The following is a 23978-nucleotide window of genomic DNA, read 5'->3' on the forward strand; positions in this document are numbered from 1 at the left end:
ATCACTCTGAATTTGGCATTGTAACTTAATGATACAACAGAAGCAAACACAAACATTTGTGCTCAGCTGCTCAGACAAAAATACAACTTATTTATTTCCCCTCACAAAATCTGAAAGGTTTCTATAAGATTTAGCCTCGGTTCTAATTTCAGTCCAATGAGGATCAAGCTGCTTGCACACATTTTTCTTCAATACAAACTCTATGCATAAAGTTTTGGAGGAATTTTCCAATCCAGTGGCTTCACAGCATTGTCACACAGTGTTTATTTTTTGCTCTAATCATCTTTAAATGATAATTAGACAAGGCTCTTTTCACCACTGCACGCACAGCTTGTAGTGGGCTCTGATTTTTCTTCAGTACTTTTCAGTTTTCTCGTTGTGAAACAGCAACACTTTATCCGAGCAGAAGACAATTTAAAAGTTAAAGACTTGGAGGGCGGGGGGGCTTGGAAGAACAAAGGACAAAGCTCAAAGAAGAACCACACTAAGATTTAACTTTTAAATTGCATCTGTCTGCTCACAAAGACAGTTTTCATTACTAGAACAACACTTGCCAGAATCAGACAGATTCAAAACATAATCTGAGTGTTTGTCTCTCAGCTCAGAGTAGCAAAAGGCCAAATTGCCTCTTATGTTACATTTTTTTTATATCAAAGCAACTGTCTCAGTGAGTCATTGCAGCACAAAGCTTTTGCTGTTGGTGAGGTATTTAGAGACTACAACAGCCTCTGTGCACAGAAAAGCAGTCCTCTCACATTCACTTCATTGCAGTCACAGGTGGAAGCACCTTTAAAAAGGACTTGAGTATCTTCAACAGGACAGACCTGAAGTACAGCCAAAACAACAGTCTGTTTGGCTAAGACAATTGTTGTTTTTGCTTCTCCCTTTTAATTCCAATGGCAAGATGAAGGTTGGAGAAAGTCCAAGTGAAGGATGACTGACCACATCCATTCATATGGTGCCTTCTTTTGAGCTTAAAGGTTACAAATCAAAGTACCGTAAACTTTGAGGATCATTGCCCATAATTTCATCTCATTTTTATTCTCTTTAAAAAATGCTTACCACTACAGTGCAAGTCATTTATCTTTGCAAGAATAGATACAGTAGTAGGTCACTTTATCCTTTTGGCAAGCAATAGTTTTAGTGCCGTTTCACACCACAGACCATTAGAGCAGTTTGTCTGTGCCTTTGAAAAACAATGCACTAATCAGTGGTAATTTCACTGACCAATAATGTTTTAATCAAACATCAAATAAAAGCTAACGGTGAAGCTAATAAAATTATGATGAAATGTACTGACACTTTTGTCAATGAACAAAAAACACGAAGAAAGTCATCCGGACAGTGGAGATCCAATCGGGACTGAGTTGTGTAGAAAGGCAGGAAGGTTTGGAAGTTATCCAATCAGAAGTAATCTCCTGATACAGTAAGATTACATGCACATATAGTAGAAGTATGAACATTTCACATTTGAAGTCGAGGAAAATAACATGCTTGTAAACCACATGATAAAAACTTTAGTCTACTAAATCGACTTTAGATTTAGGCTACTAAAGCACCAGTGTACTGCAGGTTTTAGATATCACCCAGCGTCAACACACCTGAATCAAATGATTAGTTCATTAGTAGGCCTCTGGAGAACTTCAAGACATGTTGAGGAGCTAATTCAGCTGTGTTGGATCAAGGACACATCTAAAGCCTGAAAGAGACCGGTCTGGAGTTGGACACCCCTGATTTAGACTATGACTAAGGCTAAATCAATATTTGCTGTCAAAATTATGACTGGTAACAATAGTTTTGTTGTTTGTAGCCACCCAAATCAACTGAATAGGTCAATATTGAGGTATCAGTTACGATAAAAGATCAATCAAGGTTAAGATTAGAAATAAGAGGAGTGGTAAGCTAACAAAATGCCCCAAACCTTTTCATCTGTGAGGAACAAAAATCAAAAGTCCTCCTGCCAGCCATTGTCACTTAAACTTACATTTTGAATCTAAGGTGACTGAGCTAGCAACCAGCTGCTGAATTCACAGCTGAGTAGGAAAAAATTCTCATTAGAGCCAACCCGTAGAACACACCTTAAAATCAAAATACCGTATTTTCCGCACTATAAGGCGCACTTAAAATCCTTTAAATTTCTCAAAAATGGACAGTGCACTTTATAATCTGATGCGCCTTATGTATGAATTCTGGTTGTGCTTACTGACTTCAAACCGATTTTTTGCGGTATACAGCGCTCAAAAATCTGTCAAAAAATGTTTTAGTACGTCTTCGGTAAGCTACGAAGCTGCACCGCTTGATGGATTGTCGGAACATTACGTCTTCTGTAATCTGGGTAATCTGAAAACTCCGTCCGCTTCAGGTCCCAAAGTCAAATGAACACTGCGGCATCACTGAGAGTTAACAACTGTCTAAATTATTTCATCTTTAATAAAATGATCAGCATTGCTGCTTTACCAGGTGTAACAATCAAGTTTAACATCCAGGCATCCTTGAAAACAGAATTTATTAAATTTAAAGGAGGTAGAAGTTAGCAGGAAGTTAGCTCGCTAGTTTCCACCTAAACATGACATAGCATGTTCTGACTGAGAGATTTCTGAAAAAATTAAAACGTACAGCTCTGCTATCACTTCCAACATAAATGAAGACAGAAAACTAAACAGCAGTGACTTTTGTAGGGTTACTGAAGTTGGACTAGATGGTATGATGTGCTATGTGATCGCTAGCATCACAGCTATGTTAGCATAACATAAACACAGTGAAGCTGGAGGAAGAATACTAACTTTTTTTCCATTTGATGAAAGTTAACGTGAGGTTTTCCGATGGTTAGGGACAAATGCAATTGCATGTCAGGATGCTGTAAACGGACCAAACTTCAGCCAGGAGAACAACTGACATCATCCACAATACGAGGTTAGGCATTAATATACTGCAGGAACATGGGAATAGAGCAGCTGCGAGAGAATTCAACATTAATGAATCAATGGTATGGAAGTGGAGGAAGCTAGAAGAATGAGTTGAATAAAACTTGACTTATCTGACTGTTTTGTTTCGCTTAATGCGCCTAAAAATACAGTACAACAAATTCCACCTACAGGGTAGATAGGTTTGGTGGTGATATAGTGGAAAATAGTACGTGTCTTTTTTTTTTTTATTATTTTTTTAAAATTACATTTGAGTTTTTATTTTTATTTTTTTAGTTAAAATGTGGTTAGAATCACACATTACACTGAAAAAGATCATAGACTTTAAATTAAGTTAAATTATTTTCACAATCTACATGGTAGAAATGGTTGATCTAACAGCGTTGTCTCACCTAAAGGAAAATGAGTGATGGCAACAGCAAAGGATTTACATATACTTGTTCACAAGCTATGTAAATATCGATTACCATGATCAACCACCTGCAAAGGCCTTTTTGAAAGGGCAGACAGGTCAGTAGGTTAAAGTTGCATATAGAAAACACACGGAGAGACTAAAAATAAATGAGCAAACATCACAAGTCGCATTCAATTTATCACTGATCAGACGAGCACCGGGACGACACTTCTTTTTCTTCTCAACACACATAAACAGACTGGAAAATGAAGGCGTGACACAAAGTGCTAATCCTGCTGGTCTGCACAGTTTCAACACAGCTTTATTGCACATCTGCACTCTGGTGCACCATTCATCCCCCTCCAATTATCCCACTTATCTAAATAACAAAAAATGTTTCAGGCAAATGCACATTGGCCATTCTAAAGCTTTACCACAATTAGAGATTGTGGGGTTTATTCTTGAGTGTCACCATTAATGACATATTCATGTATGCTGCACCCCTAGCAGAGGTTTTGATGCTTTGTCCACCACTCCACTAATGCCATCACTTCACTTAATTACCCTCAATTAAGACACTATAGAAGAATTGCAAAGAATTGCTAATGAACTAATTTGGAGACGTGGAAACATTCAAAAGCAGTTCCTGGATTGAGGGCAATTAACCCCAGGCATTTTAGATAAGCCACTTCACTCCCTTAGCCCTTCTCTTTATACAAAAAGAAAATGTGAGCTTAAAGTGAAAGTCCACCCCCAAAAATGAGACAAATATCTGCTGACCATGAATAGGTACCTGAACTTGAATGCTTGTGCTTCTATGTGTTGCTAAGGGGACTGAGATATCATCTGGAAAAGATCCCATTTACTCATAAAACTCTACTTTATTCTTTCCACCCCATCTGCACTCCTCCACTGATTTTGTCCTGCGTTTAATACAAGTGACATGACTCAGTGTGAGCTGAATATGAGCCATCAGAAGAGTGGTGCTCATGATGACAATACTGAACACAGAAGCAAAGTAATTAAAGCTGAAATATAAGTAAAATAAAGATGTCGTTTTGAGACTGAGACTTAAAAAGACATCTGACAGGGGGCGATACCACGTTCAGTCATTTACTGTTTAGGTCAATTCACTATTGCTAAAGAAAACTATGAGTTGATTTGAAGCAACTGCTTTGGATGAAAATAATTTCTTTTACTAGCAATTATTTCTACATCAGCTGACTTAATGGGTGCTTTTCCATACTGTTTGCTTAGATTTAGGAAACAGAAGGCAGCAAAAATGACAGGTTTGGGAAAAGGTTTTGGTTTGGTTTAAAAAGTCCATGTTCACACCATGACACTACAGCAAAATGGCACCCAGTGCAGTTAAAAAACATGCCAAGGAGTCCTGCACAAGCATCGGAAGTGGGCCGTTTTCACCATTGCCATGACCCAGGGCCATGTCCAAGCAATATCTTGCACGCACTTCTTTGATGTCAACAGCTTTGACAAAATTAACAATAATAACAATACATTTTTACATATCTGACTTAATACTGTATGTCTGTTTAAATATGTATGCATATAGATATCCCAGCATATACTTTCAAGCTGTATGATTTGATATACATGCAGAGGAACTTTGTAAATGAGTGCTGGTTAGTTCTATAAAGACCTTGGACAACGGAGAAAGTGGTTCATCTTTTTACATAATCCAGTACAGATGGTCCTTATTTGCTTTAACATGTTTATGCTCAAATTGGGCAGCAAGTTACATTGTGTACTGCCAATCATCACACAGCTTTGGGCTGTTGTTTGGGGCTTAATGCACAGTGCCCACATAAAGTGTTCACACAGGGATGAATCAAATTTGAGAACTATTTTTAAAGAATGCTGGCATTCCTACTTAGTGTTATATATACAAAGTTTAGCGTATGGGAAGAAAGACTAATAGAGAGAAATACGATTTGCTTTTTGAAAATAAAGCCCAATGACATGCAAACTTAAGATAGTTTTGTTTTTTCTATAATGATAGAAAATTAATTAGCAAGCACATTAAATTGTTGTGACAGTTGTTTGGCCTGCTCCTTAAATTACAGGTGAATCCCATTCCCCATCCCATCTATCGAATCATGTGTATTGTATTTCTTCTACTCCCTCCTTTCTCCCTCGCTTCTGTCTTTTGTTCTGCTGGTCCTGGGAGGACTGTGGGAACAGCTTGTCACTGACTTGTTAAACCCGATCAAGACAAAATAGTCCTACTACATACAGCACATTTGCCTGCAATGACAACTCATCCCAACAGAATTGTTAACTGTTGAAAAGTTTCCAACACCAACCTCTGCTTCCCCTTTTGTTTTTTGTTTTTTTAAAGAAGTGATCACAGGATCAGCCTTACTTCATCCACTCAAATTCTCTGCAGCTTGGAGCGTTACAAAATACTTTCTATAGAGAACTATGGTGAGAGACTTGGTTTAAGACACCAAGGGGATTATTTCATCCTTCTGTTTAGCCGAGTGGTACTTCAGGTTTTTCAACAGCAAGTTAAAGTCTCTTGACAGCTGCTCACATTGATGGACAGCCTGCTGATCAATAAGCATTCTCAAGCACACTCAGTGGCTGACTGTAGTATTTAACTACCCTTCAAGTGGTTAAACACGAATAATGGTGACGTTCATGCATTTTTTAGGCATATTGATTTCAGAATACTCACATTAACGTCCTATTTCCAATAAGAAAGCCACATAATATAAATCAGTGGAAGCGTTTCAAGTGTTGGATCCAGATTTATTGCCTTTACATTACTGGCTATGTATTACAGCACCGTGTAACTTCAGTAAATAAATATATACATATAAGAAACTACATTTTTTTTTCAACTTTTCTTTGCTGTCTTATTTTATTCTTCAATTTAAAAAAATCTCGTTTAAGAATATTAAAAGTATTGTTTACATAAATTGTGGTAAGCATACACGAGCGGAAAAATAGTATTAGTATTTTTTTTATACTTTGCAAACACACATTGCCTATCACAAGTGCAAATTTGTTATTCAGATTTGGCCTCATAAACCCAAATAAATGCATGACATCCCCAAAACAGAACAATAAAATGTGATTTGTTCTATCAGTTGCTGGGTTTGAAATGACAGCATTTGGTTTTCTTAATGAGATTGTATTATTTTCAAATGAAAACAATGTGCCTTAATGTCTGAGAGCCGGAAAAACAATTATACAGCTGCTTCCAATGCGCAAGGAAGAGGCATGCCAGCCAGCATCTCTCAATACAGATTAAGCATGTAAGATAGTTTAAGAAACTCATGTTTTTAAATGTATTCATCGTGCTTTTCATCATCCTTCTAATGTCTTCCAGAATAGGTTATGCTAAGCATTGTGAAATCCTTCATGGCTTTGCTTTTCTTGGCCGTGTGATTTGACTATATGGGTCCAGATGTTCAGTGGCGTCAGTCAAAATCAGTACATTGGAAATCTTTGTCGAGCAGGTGTACAAAGCTTTGGATCAGAGGTGATGAGAGACAGAGCCGAGACGAAGACAAGATTTCTATATTTCAGTAAAGTTAAAGCACACCACGGCCACACAGCTGCCATAAAAGTACATTACCGCTGAATTTTATATATGCACTTTGATGTGTTTGCTATTTTCCGGATAGTGCATTAGATGACTCTTTGTTCATCGTGTTTCTGTTAATTGGGCAATAGCGAGTCCATTAAAACTGCGATTCTCTATAACTAATTGCAGTGCACTCGAGCCACCCTTTGAGGCTCTCCTGTTCATCAGCATAACACAGGTGTGAATGCAACACGTGACGCATCTGTGGCCATTTAGGTGACTGCTCGCGGCACTAACACACACACGCACTCACATGAGTAATGAGCAGCGTATGTGCATATACTGTGAGTCGTGCATGTCAGAAGCAATGCGAATAGGAATAATTAACGCATGTAGTGGATGTTTTTGTTGTCACCCTACTTGTTTTTGGCACATGCAATCAGATGGGATTTAAGGATTTATCACGTTCCTGGAGCATTTACATGAGTCACTGATGTATTATTCTCTCATAGCCGTGCAAAACCATGTCTGATAGCTGTCACTAGATGACAACAGCCTCTCTTCCGTCTCTTACTTAGTTTTTTCATTTCTCTGCAGAGCCTTCCCACTTTATATGAAACCTCTCTGCATTTTAGCATTTTTTTTTTCAGTTGCTACATGAGCCACATTGTTAAATAATCCAAATATAGTATGTTTCCCAAACCTAAACTAGTACCACTTGATACATTTTAATTGGCAGGTAGGGTTCAGGGTGGCATCATTCACTCATGTGTAGTCTCTTTGTCTCTGAATCAGAAAACACTAAAAAATCTTCATGGTGATTCGATCAAATTCAGCATAGAGGAAGAAGAAAGAGTTACCTGTGTTACCTGCATGTTGGATGATCTTGGGAAGGGTGCTGGTTGGTTTAGGTCTATGAAACTGACTTCAGCTTTACGGGCAGATGACCTGTTAATAGGCAAACACATAAACACAGAACCAGAGTGACTTTAAAAACTACTTCCCCAGTAGATGTCAGTAAAACATTCTCATCCTCTGTGTGTTTTTCCAAAAATCTTGGCTGTGTGGCAGATTTTTTTTTTTTTTTGAGAAATACTGAATAACATCAAATCACTCCAAGACTTTAATAGCAGCAGTCCAGTTCAGAAAATGTAATGTTGTAATAAATCAGGCAGAAATTCAGCTTTCAAACAAGTGCTAAGCGGTTAAATCTGATTAGCGCCAGTCAGTTATGATAAAAGGAGTCATTCCGCTGTGAGAGCCGTCTTCAGAGAGAGAAGGGGGGAAACTAAGTCCTTACAATGTATACAACTTGACACAAAGCAGGTCCTGTTGGCCACGTGTTTAGATAATCAACAGGTTTCCTGCAAAGACACGTATGCATAGACAGAAATACATGATGCAGGTCTGAGAGCTATTCAGTTCTTCTTTTGTTTGAATTTAGATTTCTTTTCAAAAAGTACTTGAATAATTAAAGATTGTTTCTTAATTAAAAGTACACTAAAATCCACGTCGATGAAAATATTGAATTTTGCAGACGCAAGGTGAGCAAGCTTTGCTTTTTTTAATTTATCATCGTTTATATTCGCTCTCCTTGGTGCTGAATCTAAAATTCTACGCGAAGCTCTCACTAAGGCTTTTTTTTTTTAAATGGGAAGAACTCTATATAAGAGAAAAGCCACGAGCAAAATTCTGTCTTTTCAATCAAAATGACAGTGATTAATACACCCCAGCCAATTAAAATATAATCTGAAGAAAAAATCCAATGTCGTTAAAAATATACTAACGGGCTAAATGAGCTGATTTGCCGCGGAAAATCTGTGGCAAGCGTGTGTGATTCTCCTGGCATGGGGTTTAATTAGTGTACCGACGAACAGCACTCTTTCAAGCTGCGGGTGATTTCTGTTTTAAATCACGTGTTGCTGCACTAAACTCAGGCTGGTTTCCCTGAATCTGAAAGGCAAATAACGACTGTCGTTACCGTCAAAGAGAAGCCAGCCTACTTCTTACGGCTCTCTCTCCCTTTCTCTCGCCGTCTTGCTCACGCACCCCCACCCCCTCTCCACTTTCTCCTGTGCAGCGCGTTTTGTCTCCAAAGCCCGTCTTCAGAAGCATGTCCTCAGACATGCAACAGCGATGCGATGAAGCGGACCAAAAAGAAGCCACCGGCGTGACAACATAAAAGCAGGTAAGCTGCTGACTGAATATTGGCCCATTTATGATCAATAGTCTGTGATTTCTGAGAGGAACCAAAGGATTCGATATTTTATCTGAAGCTGTCAGACAAGAAGCGCTTGTTCTTTCAGTAAAAGGGGTTTATTAAGCTGTCTTGCTCAAGGACAGTCCGAAAGGAGGAACTAGTTGTGGTCAGGAGTTGAACCTTGGACTTTCTTTCTTTCTTTCTTTCTTTCTTTCTTTCTTTTAGTATGGGACTATATCTATATCCGCCAGGTTGCTCACACAGCCACATCAACACCTGCATATACATTCAATATGTGGAAACTCGATTGTCACGGTGCTACTCCGAGTGGGGTTTATTCTGATTTCAAACATTTCAGCGCTGTTTTGGTTTCATGGAGTGGCAAAAGTACATAACTCCTGTTTCACGTAATTCAGCTCAGAGAAAACATCCCGATCCTCGGTGACTATTGAAAAATATTTTTACACCTTATATTCGAAGTAGAAAGAGCCCGTCTAATATCTACTGCTTTGGAAGCTATGCGCAATGAACACAAAGACATTTCAACAGCTCCCTGTGCCAACATCGGTGTCTTTGCGCATCTTAGATGGAGCAAGGGGAACTTTGTGGTTCTGATATACTTTTTTTGACAACCCCAGAAGCGGAAACAATTTCAGAGTCATGGACCGCTATACCTTATTAATTTTGTCAGTATTAAACGATCACGCGACCATTGCGCGCATTTTTTTTGATCAAGTATTCAAGACGTTAAAGCCTCATTTCACCGGACATTACTAATTCCAGCAATCTGTTTGTGGATCGTTTCTAAAAGGAAGAGCCAATTGACTTACTGGAACCATAACGTGTGCTTAAAGTACTCCAGTGTGACTTGGATAAAAGCGCTCCGCATCGTTTCTTTCAAGTCTGGATAAAATTGCTGGTCTAATTTCTGCAGTAGGACGCAAATAATTCCCAATGGTGAGAAAACTCGCCTTTTGACAATTCCAACGTGCTGAAAGCTTATGTATACAGATCTGTGAAAGTCTATAATTGTCCAAAAGCGGTTTTCTCTCGTCTCATTAATTCGATAAAACCATTCTTGATTTCAGCAAGCTTTTTCGCCACATGTTCACATTCCCCGTGTTTTCAACAGCCATCGCAATAAAAAAAAAATCATATTTTTTTTCATATTTGCACTGAGATCTACCGCCACCTTTTACAATGAGATTAAGAGACGATTTGGCGTCGAAGCCGCACCAGAGGTGCGTAAAAGCGCAACGCAACAGAACAGATTTGAGACTGCGTGTTTCTGTCGGATTTTATAACCACGGGTCTTATAGTTGAGATGTTTTACTTCTAGATTGGATCTTCCAGTCATGTTTAACGACAGATAGAGAGGCTTTTGCCACTAAATCGAACGGGGGGCTCAAAGGTAAACCTGTTTCTGTTTCAAGTATTTAGATTTTTTTTTATTTGTTTATATCAAACAGCGTTTGGCTACAAAATCTATTGTTTTTTTCTAATCTGCACGACAGCAAAATTAACCGCAGTCACAGTCGTGTGACTGGAAAGGAGACCAAAAAACCCCAACAAAAACTAACAAACAACAACAACAAAATGCACTCTACTCCTACTGTATCGTTCGGCTAGATTAATCATCGCAGTTGGACGAGCCCTGTGGTTCGCTGTGATGATTGGAGATTAGGTTGTAGTTTAGGGTAATTTAACTTCACTGAAAAGTTACAGCCAGAGAAGAGGGAGAAGAGGTTTTCTTGGAATTGGGGCAGGTGTGTGTGTGTGTGTGTGTGGGGGGGGGGTTCCCTCAGTTGTTACAGTGGGGAGAAAATCAGGTTTCGCCAAGACTGGCGGCTAATTCTGACTAAGAGAAGAGGAAACATATGGTCTCTCTGTGTTCCTCTTACCTTGATTTTAAGGACTTTATAATAAGGCTAAGTACATTTTGCTTGTGCGTATTCGTTTCTTTTTTTCTTAAATATTTAGTCTGATGCAGTTCACCAACATCTGTGCTGATATCTGATATTTTCAGCATTGTGTTGTACAGTTAACTGCTGTGGCTTGACCTTGATTACGTTTTGATTCCTGACTGTAACTGGCTTTGTTTAAAGAGCTGACGAGTAAACAACAAAGACGTGGTGTTGCCTTAGTACCTCCTATCCACGCGGAACGTTAACACGATGCTGGTTTTGTTCTTGTAAAATCATTATTAATTAATGTGACATTTGATTTAGTTTCTTGCCAGAAAAAAAGGATTTCCATTTGGTGTGGAATCCGTTTCGCGCCGTTTTCATCTTTGGAATTGCACTACAGGGGAACTAGCCCAGTTTTCAGTGTGACGAATAGTGTTCATTTGGCAAAAGTCTTAAAACATGATGAAGTCAAAAGGAAACCAATATCAAAAACGTCAACAGGTTTGTGCTTGAGACAAAAACATGATTTTTTTTTCCTGAAAATGTTTAATATTGCTGTATGTGAATGTGCAGATAAAGTTGTTGTCTACTTATTATGTTTTTATGGGGAAAAAGCAACTAAAGGCAAAAAATAAATTCCATTAGGTGTAGAAAAATCACTCAACAGATTCACAGGACCTCTAAAAACACAAATGCAAAAGATAATAATCACTGAAAATCAAATCCAAACCTGGATCAGTCATATTTATTACATAATAGCATTATAAAAGGTGATATTTGTGTACACTTGGTAAAGTGTAGCTTAACTGTTGTAGCTGTATAAAGTGCGACTGTTTCACTGTGCTACCCACGTCTTTTTCACAACTCCAACCACTTTTTAAGTTCCCAAGGCTTTTATTGTGTCCCTTTGTTCCTTCCGTTCTGTAGCAATGAAAATTTTTCTCTAAGCAAGTATTCGTTGTAACTTTCAGCAACTAGTTGCTGTCCATTTCCACTTAAGACCATGTCTGATACCATGATGCTGATAGGTGAGATTTACATGAACTGTGAGTTATTCATTTTTGATCTATTAGATTTTTTTTAAGTTATTTATAATTTCATGAAGCTTGCTGAGGTCTACTAAGATCAGATGTGTAGCTTGCCTTAATTTAAACCCTTTTCTTTAACCCTACTGCTATTCCATGAAATATGCAGATGACAGAGTGTCAGCATCTGGTGTCCATGAGCTTGACTGATGTAGTAAATGATGACATGCATTGATTTACATATCACCCTGCAGTTCTGCATGAATATTGGTGTCTTTGTTGTTGATGCAGATGAGAGTAAAGTGACAAATATTTAATAGATTAAGTGTATTTCTGGGATTTAAGAATCATCACCTTTTGCTTTGCTTTTGTGTTTAAAAGTGATCTTTATTCCTGATGTGTACAAAACATGCTAATGAAAGCTCTCATTCTTGTTTGATGTCTTTCACGTTGAAATCATGACGATTTTAACCAAAACCGTGCTTCATAACAGTGAGACATGCATGCACGTACACTCAAATGAAATGGAATGAATCAGTCTTTCTCGGTCACATTCACACGAAGGACGGAGAGCGAAGCGATTGAAGGAGGAGGCTCATGTCAACGCTGCTACCTTCAGTGAAGGCACATTGCACACATATTGCTAAATCTGTGCTTTTGGCAGTGTTGGAAACAGTGTTACAGACAAGGTTGCTTTTGTAAATAGTTAAATTTAGCCAGTGGGGTGCCTCTTTGCATGGACATAAGCTTCTCAGTTGTAGAGAGGCTGCACAGTGCACATTAGTGAATCTGTGTATCTGGCACACACAGAAAGGAATGTCTAATTATCACGCTTTCAGCCGCAGTAGGGTCCTCTATTTGCACTGAGCTCCTGCTCTAATCGCTGTCTTTTTGTTGTCATTACACACTTATTTATTTTATTTTTTATGCAGTTAGAATGTTATTTTTGCTCCATGTGGATGAGCCGGAAAGTCCGTGTGGCATCGGCTTGGTGTTGAAGGAAGCAATTGAGCAGAAGCAAAAGAATGGGCTCAACTGATCTGTGGAATTTTTCTGAAAGAGATGAAAAGAGATGAAGGGGTTTTACATAACAGTGAGCATGTTGTATACAAGTACAGATATATATGCAGGGATATGAGGTTATGCGAATGAAAAGAGTGACGGATGAGGATGTCATTGACTCATACATATATAAACGTCGTTTCACAAGCCTAAATATGCATATATCCTCAGTCAGAGCGTGCAGATTTTCATACGTTGAAGCTGATTCGGCCAGTGGAACAAATGACCAATGTACCATTTAGTTGGACTGCTTCTCAGATGATGAGCGACTGCAGAGCTTTGCAATATGAAGTGGCTCTAAACCACTGCACGAAGTGGCATTGATTGGACAGCATGAGAGGAGGGAGATTCCTCCTTAAGGTCATTATCAAGCAGACAGAGAGAGTTAGACGAAACAAACCAGTGTAATTGCATTTGTAACAAAAGACTTGGAATCAATGGACTAAGCACTACGTACAGCAGTTGGTCAGCGTATTTCATCAACATTCAAATGGATCCAGTCTCACTGTAATTGCTTATAAAATCTATGCTACGAAATTAGTTCAGCAGTTCTCTATGATGTAGTCTGTTCTCTTATGTCGCGATTCAGAATGTGTCTGACAAACCAGAAACTTTTTAACACTTTATAACATTTAATGAATTTTGACAGATAATTATTTATACATAATATTGCTACACACATACACATTGACATTTGATGATGTAATAACAGGGACTATTAAGCTTCATGCTCTTCCAGACATCTACATGTACAGTCTAAGTGCACAAAAAACTAAGTACACCCTTACTGCATCGATAGAAATCAAGAGGGGAATTAGCAACCAGGTGTAAGAAAAGTGTAAGACTTCAATTCAATTCAATTTTATTTATATAGCGCCAAATCACAACAAAAGTCGCCTCAAGGCGCTTCATAGATACAGAGAAAAACCCAACAATCATATGACCCCCTATGAGCAAGCACTTTGGCGACAGTGGGAAGGAAAAACTCCCTTTTAACAGGAAGAAACCTCCGGCAGAACCAGGCTCAGGGAGGGGCGGCCATCTGCTGCGACCGGTTGGGGTGAGAGAAGGAAGACAGGATAAAAGACAAAAGACTTCTTGGACAAACTTCTTTCGACAGATGAGACAAAAGTGGAGATATTTATCCATAACAGACAGTGCATCAGCACAAACACCTCATACTGCCGGGCATGGTGGTGGAGGGGTAATGGTTTTGGCTTGCTTTTTAGCCACAGGACCTGGAAAACTTGCAGCCAATGAGTCAACGATGATCACCTCCGTATATTAAATTACTCTAAGTATTCTAGAGTTGAATGTGAGGCTTTCTGTCCCACATCTAAAGACTGGCTGAAAATGGGTCATGCAACAGGATCATGATCTCAAGCATACCAGAAAATCTATAAAAGAAAGACTGTAAAAGAAAAGAATCAAGGTGCTGTGATGGCTCATTCAAAATCCAGCCTTTTTTGAAATACTGTGGTGGGACCTAAAGAGAGCTGTGCAAGAATGAATGCCTGCAAGCATCAATGAACTGAAACAACACTGTAAAGATTGGGACAATTCCAGAGAGACTGCTAAAAGAAAACAAAGGCATTGCTGCTAAAGGTTTTTCTACAATATACTGAATCATTGGGTTTAGTAAGTTTTTCGTAGGACTGCATAGAGTTCTTTTTACATTACTATTGCAATGCTGTCTGGTTTGGTTTATCTAGTTCCTCAGGAAGTTTGATCAAGATCAAACAGCAATGTCTACAACCTGATTTCTCAAAAGAGCTGGATTATACTTTAGGGTTGTATTTCAAAGGCGTTGCATGGTTTTTCTTTTAGTCTAAAATTGATTTGAAGTTTCTTATTGGCTTGACATGTCAGATATACTTTTTAGATTTTTAAATAATACATCTCACAGATCCTCTGTAGCTGGCATCCAACTTACCAGCTCAATGCCTAGTCTCTGGGAATTTTGTTTTTATGGCCATTTCTTAAGAATACTTAGGACAGATCATTTTAGCTTGGCCTTTAATTTAGCTGACTCATCATTATGTTCTTTTTTTCCCTTTTTGAACTTCAGGTTCTATTTTCTTTTTTTAATAAAGAACTTTTTTCCTTCTAAATTTTATTATATCCACTTTTGTTTTACCATTTTCAAACCCGAAGCCACAGAGCTAAGCTGTGAAAGGTTGAATTGCTTCCTGGACTGGAAAACTTCAAGCGCCTCATGGTTTTGTTAACGAGTGGAGAAACTCCCTGACAAATCGGTGCAGGACGCCACAGCACATATCTGTCGTAAGAAAGGGCTTAAGACTCTCAGCTAACGTGGGAAGACCTCGGTATCCCTCTTAGAAGTGCTTTAGCTGGTGGCTGGTAAGAGGAAAGCATGGACATATCTGTCTAGAATACCTCACCCACTATGAGCCCAACCCTTGTTTTGTAAAGCACATGTTCGTGGACATGGCATGTGAAAACAATTTAGTTCATTCATTAATTTTCATTTATAAAGCGTTATTTTACTCTTCTATTGTTGGACATTTTTTTTTAACTCTTTCGACTGAAGTTTGTGTACACAACTTTTTTTAAATGAAAATAGCTGCCTGTTTTTACTCTTGGGTAGCAAAACCAAAAAAATGAAAGATGTTCAATTTCATGATAGATTTCAGTAGAGTTCAGTTCTAATATAATTTTCTTTTAGCTTATTTTGTTATGTATTTTACTATGTTATAACTGATACCATGACACATTAACTGGAGCCATATGGAAATAATAAATCACTCTCCTGATGAAATATACTAATATATACAACAAAAAAACTCTTCAGGTGGACTTTTGACCAAAACAGGTCACCATTGGTAGTACTGAATTTTGGGCAGAAAATAGAAATAAGATACGGCCACACTTTAGAGGACTAAATAGTAAAGTACACTTTTCAAACATTGTAAAATGTCCTTACTCTTTTTTCAAAAATTAACATTATCAACATCTTATCTTAAATCAAACTGGATGCAAAATGTCCCGGTGGTGCATCTTCATAACGTTAGCCCTTTTACCCTAGCAGCATTGGTCTGTGTTGCATTCCTGAATAACAGAACCTGAACAGCAGTTGAAATGCGACAGCAGCAGTCGTAAGTACTACCCTCTAAACCTCTGGAGATTCCTTTGAATGTGGTGCACTTCCAAAAGCCTCAGGTGTTCTCCAGTCTTGCCACTCACCCAGCAATAATGCAAGGCAGCCATTCTTTGCTCTTAATTACTCTGAGCCTCAGTACCAGATAATTCCAACCAGCTTTATTATCTGGCTCAGCCATTGTCATTTCCTCCATAAAACATTCAGATTTGGTATTCCTGTCTGCTCACATCTGACCTTGGCAGGGAGGCGTTATTGTAATTGCCCACAGGGCAAATTCCTCTATGACTGGAGATTGTAAGACACATTAGACTAAAAAGGTGGAATCTAGCTTTCCCTCTGACCTATAGCATATGCTTTTACACACAATTAGGGCCTATTCACAGAATGGCATTACCAAGAGAGCTCTGTGATGTGGACAAAAACAAAGAAAGAAGGTAGGAGTGAATTTAGATTGCTTTCTTTTTTTTTCTTTTTGCAGTGCAACTTTAGCAGCAGGGGGAACAGCTTCAGCTGGTGTCACAAGTTCTTGTAAATGGCGCCAACATGACAGGGCGCCTTAATATCTCACTGTGCTGCTGCAGATGTTTTTGAAGTAGCCCTGCGTGACTTTTTCTTCTTGTTGGCGAGGAGCACTAACAAGCAATTAGCCAACAGGAGGAGTGCTTGGTATTTCGTGGGACGAAAGCTGACCTTACAGTCTAAGAAAGCTCTTTGTTTTGCCTTTGAAGGTTTGGTCATAGGAAGGAAAATTCGCAGCAGACATAAATGCAGGTTAAAATCATTTAGGGACATGAGGCAGAGGAGCGATGCTCCTAGTGTTTGAAAGATGTAAAATGACCAAACAGAAGATACAGATGCACATAACCTTCATTATACCATTGGGAGTTTTGTAGATTTATACAGCAGATTATATAACAGTATGTGTGATCCATTAGAAGTAGCTGAGCATTAATTCATGCTAAGTGCGAGTCAATGAGCTGCTGGCGGTTGATTTCTATTTGAATAGGCAATAAAAGTCAAACTGTCTTCCTGGAGGAATTGCTGTCCTAATTACTGGCCTGCCTGAAGCTGATAAACAGGAATGATCATCAGTTGGAGACGCCATGTACTCAACGTCAATAATGAATCACAGTCATTTCTTCCCTGCCATTCTCTTGTTCTTACTACAGACAGATTATGCCATCTGTTAGCTTCTTGACCACTTTGGTGCAAGTTGAATGGTTAGTGGATAGACTGCCATGAAATTGGATAGGTATTCATGTCTAGGTAACCGTTAGAAGACATAATGATGTTTAGCATCGCTGTTTGTCATGATGTTGTGATAGTTTTGATAAAATTTGCTAATTGGTTTATTATAATGGAAAACAACACAGCAGTTGTTATACCTGTGAACACTGATGTTGTAAGCATGTCTAGCTAGCATTAGCATGCACGACTATAAGCTTCATTTCAGTTTGCAATTCTAAAATATGATCATATATTTTCTTATTGGAGTTTTGAGAATGTTTTGTAACAACACTGCGACTAAAAATTTAGCTAGAAAACTCAAAATGTGGCTTTTGCTACAAATTTGCTTTTTTAGAATCAAATTCAATTTTTTTAAGGTAGGTATTTAAACTCAGAATGGCTCTTTATTGTAATTAAAACAACAAACCTAAAATACTTTAATGGGGTACTTTGAATTGCAATCAGTAATGACACAAAAAGCAATGAGCAGTCTTCTCTTTGAATATTCCTTATTGCATTTTGGATCTACAAACTATCAATAAACTGGGCTTTTTTTAGGAATGTAACTAACAGGTCTGTTCATTTTAAATCCCTAACAAAAATAGAAACTACATCCAGCATACATACACGCATAGATCTTATTTCACAATTAAATATAACTGTCTACAATGAAAAAAAATTTACTTCGAAAGCCAGACATATTGCATTCAGAGCTTTGAAAATCACTAATTTTAGAAAGCATTAGTTGAAATAGCTTAAAGGATTTGAAGTGTTACAATTCAGTGTCTATAGAAAAAAAAATAGATTTCGTTTCCAGACAGTTTACAAATTGTCAGAAAGAGTATGAAACAATTACATTCTGTCTTCAAATTCCCTGTGAGAAAAAGACCATGTGTGAAATCAAAGCTGAATTAGAGCTGCCTCTGAGACAGATGACTTCACACGAGACGCAATACTGTGTACACACACAGCAGATGAACATGGCCGTGGCCCTGGATACTGTGGATCAAATCAAAAGGTAAACATTCTTCTCTCCACACTGGAAAAGAGGCTAGCGTAGTGGCTGGCACAGCAAGAAGGGAGCATCGTTTAACCAGGTCAATATTATTAAGTCCAGTCATAAAAGTAGTCTGTTAATGTTATTGCATCCGGTGTCACCTCTTGTTTTATTCCTGTGATTTGGCAAGTGAAGACTTGTTTATTGCCTGAGGTGTAACCTGGTTCTTCCTGTGTTTCTTTTAATGCCCGGAGGCTTTGCAAACTGTAGTTCCCCTTTATGTGGTCAGTCGGTTCAATTTATTGACTCTGTCAACACTGTCTTTTTAAACGAAAACGTGAGATGAAGCCCAGATAATGGTAGTAAATACCACAGAGTTTGATGACATTTGGCAGATGTTGACTTTTTTTCCTCTCAGAAAAGATTTCTGTTTTTGAGGTGCCTCCAGGGAAACTGGAGTATGGACACTTTCACTTTTATTCCAATATACACAAACACGGAAATTAGGGGCATGTGATATTTCCACAGGATAAACATGCTTGGTTTATTTAAAAGACAAAGCACAGGCTAAGATTATATGTACATTTATGAAGTGCAGTGTGACTGTCATCCGAGACCTGGATGGTTCACTTCCCTTCAGGCTTGGCTATAAGAAGTCAGTGGACGTTATACTTTATCCAAAGCTTTGTACAGATTCGTGGTTTAGTTTGACATTCTCAAAGAGGATCCCTGAAGGTCTGTGTAACTTGTTCCAGGTGAACGATTTGACATTTGGAAGAAATGCCAGCGAGGAGGAAAGTGGGCACTTCTTGTGTTTTCCAAGCTCGTGCGTGCTTGTGTGTTGTGGAATTTTGGGGGGTTTCTTGTTTGCATTCATCAGTGGATGTATGGTGAAGTTCAGCACATTTTCCAACCAATTTTTAACCTCTCTGGCATATTATTCAGTGGGCTCACTATGTCAGAGTGAGAAGCCCATCTGAAATGCTGTTATTTGACTTGACAGGAACAGGACTGCTGACAGAGTCCAGAGACTACGCTGTGTCAGAGGAACACAAACAGACTGTAGGATAGATTCACTGTGTGAGGCACCCGTCGCCCCTATGTTCACACTCTCTGATGGCCCTTTTTGACAGCCCTCTCAAAAACAAACCAGTCATAGCAGAAAAAAAGAAATGCCTCATCATAAAACAACTTAGGGTCACACGAAATGGATTTCCCAAGTTGTTATCTTTCGTTGCCATCCACGCTAATTGTTTGGCTAGCATTGTTAATAATATTATACTATGCAAATTCCTACATTTTTCTAAAAAGCAGTCATAGTTTTGACCTCTAGCGCTTTTTTTTTTCTTAATTGGCTGCAGTGAAGTAGGTCATGTCAATAAACTTGCCACTCACCAATGGGTGTGGTTTGTTACATAACCGCAGTGAAGTGCAAAATTGAGCCACTGGATGTCTCTAAAAGCATGTTTTTTGGATGACTCATCCTGCATTAGTGGTTCATCCTTTAATTTGTCCAATCATCTGTGAGTCATCATTCATCACTAACATTATTAGCTTGGCCATATTAGGTAGTTGGGAAATGTTTGGGCTTGAAGATGTTATTGGAAATGCAGGTCAGTTAGGGTCCTTTACCTCCACAAATTTCTGTGGCTCTCCAAAGACCTCGTGCCAATTAAGTCTTTGTTTCTTTTTTCGTATTCAAATTCACGTATTTTGCAAAAGTTAAAGATGGTGTTAATGCATTCACTGTGTTAATCACACTGCACAGCTGAACAAATTGAAGGAGAGCATTGCTATGCAGGTACATCTCCGCAGCTGTCTCTACTTTGTCTGTCGATCAGGAGAGAAATACAAGAGACAAGGTCATCCCACTTCTCTACAATTTTACACAGTTTCCTTGTCCGATCAATACTCTCCAACATGGCTAAAAAAGAGAGGTCTCATTCCCCAGTCACCTAATAATTGAAAGCAGTTAGCATAGAAGATGGGACACGAGTAACAGCGGCATCTGCTTCTTGTTTTTTCATTGAATAAAATCAAGCTTTGTAGTAAAAGCTCAAACTCAATGCTTGGAATGTTTTAGGTAAAAACCTTTTCCACTTCAGTTTGGGACATATTAACTTTTTTATTTTTATAAACAAGGGCAAAATACACAGAGTATCCAAATCCAATAAAGCATGCATTAATAGAAAAGTTTTAATGCAGGAACTTTCATGTTTTTCATTATCTTAGAGAATTTCTTTCAAGTAATTCAGTTGTAAAACCAACTTGTATCAGTAAAAGTTGATTGTTTTTAATAAGCTGAAAAATATGGGTTTTAAGTTTTTATTTGACTGGGAATGACGAAAGAAATGTCCCGGGTCTCTTTATCTCTGTACCTGTTAAACGTTTTCTTTTCTGTTCTTTCACATTTCTCATTTGATGTTCAGATTTTATTTGATCAAAAATGTTCCCAGTTTCCAGATCACTCTTAAAACTGCGAGCCTCAATACTCAGAAGTACTTTAAACTTTTTTTCCATACGTCTTTTTTTATGCAAGGCAGCTTTTCAGTCTTTTTTTATTTTGTGGGCCGACACATGTCTCCGGTGATTAGTGCTGACTGTCTGACTTTGCATTGGGGGACTGAGGACTTGTTGCGGTCTTCTAAAAACCTAATGAGATTAGTGGTTTATTGGTGGGGGAAGTACAGGAAAGGTCATCCACTTTGCTAAAAGCACAGATGGCCATAGCATTGATTTGAGGAAAGCACCATTCTCCAGGTGCCTAATTAGAATTATTAACATATAGTCAGTTTTAAATTAGATCTAGGTAATATTGAATCAGGTACAGTATGAATAAAAGGTCAAATAAGTGAGTTACAATAAAGGCCTAAGTGTCTTGATTCTTATCAACATAACAGAAAACATAGGTTGCTTTGGTGATATTTAACATAGCAAGCACATTGACGTCAAGAATGGGAGAACTACTGAGGATTCTTGTGATGGGTCATCCCCTCTGCTTTCATGCTTCCTGTAATGTCCCATTGTTGGCACTTGCATTCAAAGCTGGATATGCACGTTTATGCTTTGATTATTATCATCTACATAATAGATAACTGATCTGACCTTGACATTCTTTCTCAGCACAGCACCTCAGCAGTACTGTTTTATGTTTTCAAACAAACCTCCTTATTGGGAAATACATTTATTTTGGTAGATAAGTGAACACCAAACCTTGTATCAGAGCGATTCTATCTTTAAATTACACTTTTGTGAGAATGTGAGTGCGTGTTCTGCATAATTATGCCCTTAAACAACTTCTGTTCAGAAGTGCAAATGTTGATACTGAGTCTGACTCAATCTTCTTGTCCTTGAAACCACTTAACTTTGTATATTCTAATTCTCAACTGCAAAGACGCACTTTGCACGTGATAAAAACTGCTCACCTGACAAACATTGAAAGTGCTCAGCTTCCAAGGACAGTCCTGTTGTGGTCATACAGGGGTAATTTCAAATGTTTTTAGCCTCTCAGTTGGGGGCCTCTACTCACTGGAGAGCTGTGCCATAATATGAGTTAAATTAGGATAATAATTCCTACTCCCCAAAAGATTCATTATGGCAGCCATTCCTGGAATTATACCAGAAGGAACTAAATCCCTCGGAGTTAATTTCAAACTGTGGTGTCACTTTTCACAGTGATGCAACAGAGGAGTGCAGCTCGTCCAATTACCTGTTGGCTGGTGATTTATTTGGTCACTTCTTTTCTCCTTCTATCCTCATGCTAGCATCCTTCACTCACACTCCGTCATTCCCCTCTCCCTACTTTATAATTCTGCTTATCCTATATCCCGGCTTCTCTCGTCTTTCCATCTCCCCTCTGCTCTCCGTGTTTGGCCTCTATATCTCCAGAGCAGTAATGGTGCGGTTCACCATGCCGGGACTCAATAATGAAGCTGTTGCCCCAGAAAAGCCATGTTAATGTTGACTCTGGGATCAGATTCTGCTCCAAGACACACAGCGGTGACAAATGAATGTGCCATATTGAGCCAACCAAGCTCAGTAAACAGCACATATAGATTTGGGGCTTTGACTGAGAACTGGGAGATGAGATATTTTGCCAAGAGATTATGGATATGAGAAAACAGAAATTCAAATTTATCACCAGGGGATATTTGAATGAGCTGTTAACATAACTTTAACTTGCAGTAAATAGCTGAAAACTTGTAGCTTTTTGGGGCATGTCCAACTGGAGTAGTACATTGTGTTAATAAATGGGAAAGTGGAACTGCAGCTCCCTTAAGTATTGGCTCATCCATCTGGTTGTCAGCAGCATTGACGAGCTGTCTGACTGCTCTGGCTTTGCTACTGTGACCTCCCTTGACCCCCTCGATCCGGTCTGACAGGCAGCGATGCGCTCTGTTAGTAGATAGGTGTGTGCATCTGTCTGTCTTCTTCTGTGCTTAGCTGCATTTACATCTGAGGATTGGTGTGCCAGTGACCCCGGCTGATGTACATAGGCAGGCACAAGGAGTTTCCTATGTTTGCCATTCCCATGTTTCTCCTGTCAGACTCTGTCTGGAGCCTGCAGAGCAGCCATGCATGCCTTCCCTCCATCACCAACAATACTCTGTCTGTTATGCCCACCCATGTTCCTGTAGCCTGATGTATAATCCATTTAAGTACCTTCAAACTATATTAGGCCCATTTCAAATGTTTGTCCCCAGGGACATCCTAATGTAAAGCCCCACTGTGATGCTTTTAAGTAAAACTAAACCGGGTTTGGCTGCAAGTTACAATACTATTGAGCCAAGCATAATATGTATTGCTGTTAAAGTCAGATTTTTGGATTTTATCCTGTCTACGGTGTATTTTTAAACCAGGGGTTTCTCAAACATCACTGAAATGAATGTTCAATTTGGTTGTAGAACTCGACAAGCAACAAGCAGAGTGACCTTAAGGTGGTTTAAGCAAGTGTGGTGAAGAAATGATAAATTTTGAATGTAAACTTTCTAATTTAGTGGCACGTTAGCAGAGCAGCTTCAGTGTTTTGTGTCTACATGAGCACAGTAATGTGATGTTGAGTCAGAGCCCAGCACACAATCACTGCAGATTCACTTAAAACAGAGGTAAAAGGACTTTAGTTATAATAGAAAAGAAAAGAAAAAACGCTACACTGCCTGTGTAAAAATCTGAATTGATCAGTTTTGTCAGACTAACTCAGGGGTGACGGGAAAAAAATGCAGCTGCAACACTTGTTAGATAAATACAGCTTTGCAAGTAAGGAAAACAAATTGCCATTGCTGAGAAAACTGTTATTTCACAACAGCAGTTTCTAAGCGCACTCTACATGCAGCTTGCAAATGTACCCAAATGACAAAGAAAAAAAGATCCTCTCTCACAAATAAATTAAAAAAAAATGTGTCATTTATTTGTGTGACTGTGTGTGTGTGGGTGTATTAAGTCACACTTGGTGTGGGTAAGCACTTCTCCCAACTACTGATTGCTTGAATGTCAGGAATTTAGGGGTGAGAAATTTGGTGGTTGCTGTGCTACACACAATCCCATGTAAATTCTCACTCTGGGGGAAACACT

The 23978-nt window shown here is 38.6% G+C and overlaps 1 protein-coding gene across 1 annotated transcript in view; it reads left to right on the forward strand.

The window, feature by feature from the left end:
• Window positions 1–8876: 8876 nt before the first annotated feature.
• Window positions 8877–23978, forward strand: part of chrm2a (cholinergic receptor, muscarinic 2a) — an 89681-nt gene continuing 74579 nt past the window's right edge. Inside the window, exon 1 of the mRNA XM_080887689.1 lies at window positions 8877–9056. The gene's annotated coding sequence lies outside the window, so the exon portion shown is untranslated. The remainder of the gene's footprint in view (window positions 9057–23978) is intronic.

This window comes from Rhamphochromis sp. 'chilingali' (genome assembly GCF_963969265.1).
Source record: "Rhamphochromis sp. 'chilingali' genome assembly, chromosome: 7".
Lineage (NCBI taxonomy): Eukaryota > Metazoa > Chordata > Actinopteri > Cichliformes > Cichlidae > Rhamphochromis > Rhamphochromis sp. 'chilingali'.